The sequence below is a fragment of the Coptis chinensis genome, chromosome 5, assembly GCF_015680905.1.
Source record: "Coptis chinensis isolate HL-2020 chromosome 5, ASM1568090v1, whole genome shotgun sequence".
Classification (NCBI taxonomy): Eukaryota; Viridiplantae; Streptophyta; class Magnoliopsida; order Ranunculales; family Ranunculaceae; genus Coptis; species Coptis chinensis.
Genome location: NC_141460.1, coordinates 77,008,616 through 77,012,716, shown reverse-complemented (window position 1 = coordinate 77,012,716; position 4,101 = coordinate 77,008,616). Strand labels below are relative to the sequence as shown.

The window sequence follows — 4,101 nt, the reverse complement described above, 5'->3', positions numbered from 1 at the left end:
TGAGTCCGATCTCACTGTGCTTGGCCTGGCCTAGTTTACCCTATAAATTTTGTACTCCACGGAATTGACAACAATTTCCTCCTTTCTTAAAGTTTCATTTCCAGGTTGATTTGAGAATCAGAAGAACATAAAAATGGCATGTAGTTTCTGAACAACCAAGGGCAAGTTGACGGCTCAACAACATACCACCAGCCATAAAAGAGTTGTGAACTTGTGATGCATCAACAATATCATGACGTGCAGGAATAGGTTCTAGTATTAATAACACAAAGATGAAAACATATTCACAATTTTTTTTTTTTTTGCAAAAAAAGAAAGCGTTTTGTATTAACTCGATTTTTTTTTTATAAGTACATCTGAAGACATCAGGTCTTTCTCAGGCAATCCCTCCTCAAAAGCAACTTCTACCTATGGCTTTATATTCTTAGCCTTACATATTGTAATCCATTCCTATCCTCTTCAAGGATTTTGTCCAGTTCCTTCGTTTGGGGGTTAGTAAAAATGTTACTACACTTTGGCCCTCTTAAAGATGCCAGAAAATCCACTACTCTGCTGGCCTCCCTGTAAACATGGACAATTAGCGCTTCTTGAAATTGTTGTTCAACTCCAATATTTCTCGCACCTCATCCTCAACAGTCCATGGAATATCTTCTATTCTGTTTAGAATTTGGGTAGCGCTTCTGGAGTCTGTGGCTATCTCAATCTTCATGTAGCCTTCTCAAACATATATCCTCAGCCCTTGCAAAATTGCAATTTTCTCCTGCGCTAAAACATGCCTTGTTCCTCCTTTTGTTGTATAGCCTAACCTTGTGTCCCCATTATGATCTCTAATGATGCCACCTGAACTAGCTCCATCATGTCTGAGACTCCCATATGTGTTAAGCTTCAGTATTCCTGGATCTGGTGGCTCCCATTTGAAGGAGATGAGATTGGGGTGTTTGAACTTTACCGAGATATTCAAACTGCTAATAAGTTTCTATTACTCAGATTATCTTGTATCCTAGCAATCCTATTCTTTCGTCGCCTCTTTTTAAATCTTCTGCTGTTCTTTTCTCTCGAAGTCCAATATAGAGTGGTAGCTAGGCATACCTTAAAGATCTCAGAGCAGTGTTCTTTCTTCTTTGCTGTGTCTAAGATCCATCCCCATTCTTCATCTGTGACTTGTACATTTCTTTGGAATCCCAGTACGCTGATTACCACCTTCCATATCCTGTTCGTGTAATCACAGTTGAAGAACAAGTGACTAGTGTTTTCTCTCTCTTTGTTGCAGAATATACATTTAGAGGAAATTAGAGTTGTTTAATATCTTGATCCTCACCAGTTTATCTTGTGTGAGAAGTGCTCCCAAGAGTACTTGCCACATTTAGAATTTGTGCTAAGGTAAATACCATTTTCTCCCCATATTAACAATTTTGATACATGTACGATTACCAGAAATCCCTGCAAGTGCATGACCCGTCCCTAAAATGATGAAATCTGTTTAAATCTCTAACGATAATATCCATTTCCACAATGTCACTGATAAGCTTGAAGGCCTCGTGACAGTTCCAACACATTCTCAAGTTTTTCCTCACTCTAACTGTCACCCCTTTGGGAATGCTTATCAAGGCAAATCCTAACGCCAATTTCTCGCTGTGGAGACCAACAATAGTCTCTTCAGCTTCATCTTCAACATCAACAAACACTAATCCTTTGCTAGCACTTACATATCCCTTCTCCTTCATTTTCAGTTTTAGTTCCTTCAATACAGTCGCAATTTTTGCTTCTTGCATGCATGAAGACAAATCTCCTGCATAGAATATGTAAGTTGCATCTTTCATCTCAACCTAACTACACCCAGGTTCTTTTTGGATACCATGCCGCTTCATCTCAGACCGTATTTTATAGGCATTATCCCACTTCCCAATTTTGGCAAATGTATTTGACATTGTCACATATGCACCTGCAACTTGTTGGTTTGAATCAATTAGCCTTTGTCCAGCCTTAACAGTGATATCTAACCTTCCATGAGTCCTACTAGCCGATAGAAGTTAACCCCACAACAATGCCACCTCTTTGGCTTCTGTACGAATAGTCTTAGCCAACTGGTGAGCTTCATCAAGGCGACCTGTGCGACCGAGCATATCAACAGTGCAGATGTAATGTTTTGCATCAAGAACTATCCCATGCTTTGTGTACATTGAATTCAAATATTCAAGGCCTATGTCAACAAGACCTGAATGGTTACAAGCATGCAAAATTCCAAGAAAAGTTACATCATTTGGTTTAATTCCCCTTTCAAGCATCTCTTGAAAGAGGTCTAGTGACAAATTCCCCTGCCCATACTTTGCAGCTCCCACAATCATTGATGTATATGGAATAACAGATGGGTTCTAAATCATCGAAAAACCTTATTTGAATATGTAATGCAACCAAATTTGGCGTACATGTCAACCATTAATTGTACTTTCAAGAATCACATTACTACCATCATAACCACGGCAAAATACAGCTCCATGTGTCACTTTCCCTGCAGACTAACCTACCCAAGCTTGCACAAGCACTAATAATGCTTCCTAAAGTAAAATGATTCAAGTGACATTGACACAATAAATTCCCTAAACAACAAAAGTGCTTTCTCCCCTAATGCATTCTGCATATACACTGCTATCATAGAAGTCCAAGAAACTACATTCCTATAAACCATCGTATCAAAAACTTTACGAGCTTCAACAACATCATTACACTTCCCATACATATTGATAAGCGAAGTACAAACTCCAATATCATCTTTTAAACCAATAATCTCAACATGGGCATGAATTTTTCTACCATTTTCAACGTCCAAAAGAATGGAACAAGCATTTATGACAGTAGTGAACGTAAACGAATTAGGCAAAACATGACTTTTTACATCATTTCAAAAACCCCAAGAGCCTTTTGAGGTTTTCTTCTGTTAATATAACCAGACATGAGAGATGTCCAAGAAATGACATTGGGATCATGCATTTCGTCAAACAGCTTTTGAGCATCTTTAATATTTTCAAGTCTTACATAGGCATTCAGAAGATGGTTAGCTGTAATGGTATCATTAAGGAATCCATATTTTACGATGTTGGGGTGGACTGAAATTATAGAATTTAAGGTTTTAGAGTTTTGGAGGTGTTGAATGAAGTGGGGATTTGTATGGAAGTTTGAGTGTTGGTTTTGGCGGGAAAGGTTTATTAAGGGTTTATGAAGAAATATTTTGGGTTTAAGGTGAATCTTCATTGGTATCTATCTATATATCAAAGACCATCACCTCTCTTTATATTAAAACAGATCGAGTACTTCTTATGTGGACAATCTCTTTCCTAGGTGGTGCGTTCTTGAGAGAGAGGTATGCCACGTGGATACTCTTAATTAATCATAAGAAGTTTCATAATACAACATGAACTCTTAATCTTAAAAAGTTTCCTAATACAACCATAACTCTAATTAGGGGTGCCAATGGGTACCCAATTACCCGGAACCGAAACCGAATATTTGGGTTTTGGGTCTTAAAAAGTTAGACTCATTTAAAACGTGTCATTAAGAACCAAACCGATAAAGAACTTAATCGTAAAAAACCCGTGGGTACCCGAACCGAAACCGAAACCAAAACTAATTAGTATGATTTCGATATATCAAATTTAGTATTATATTACATTTAAGATAATCAAACTAATACATTATAATATAAAATAAGTTTTTTATGTGTAAAAGTTTATTAAATATGTATAGCATAATAATGAATGTGTATTGTTAAATGTATATTTTATAACAATATGTTAAACAAGTGTATCATAGATGTTAATAATAATGTCAACGTGTATATTCTGAACTAACTAATACATTTTATATTTATTAACTTATGCATGTGTACATTTAAATATGATACACATACTTGATATATTGTGGTACATGCACTTATTATAAACCAATATGTAGTGTTCATGTTAAAAATTAGTATTGAGATGTAATTGTAAGACGCATGTACTCGCATGTTCGATTTAAAATATAATGCGAGTTAATACACGTGTACAAATATATGTGTATGCACGTAAAATATATCAAGGTGACAAATATATGTGATTGCACGTA

General features: G+C 36.2%; 1 pseudogene; it reads right to left on the bottom strand.

The window, feature by feature from the left end:
• Positions 1–1,427: 1,427 nt before the first annotated feature.
• On the bottom strand, positions 1,428–3,249 carry LOC147499012 (pentatricopeptide repeat-containing protein At4g15720 pseudogene; annotated as a pseudogene).
• Positions 3,250–4,101: the final 852 nt, after the last annotated feature.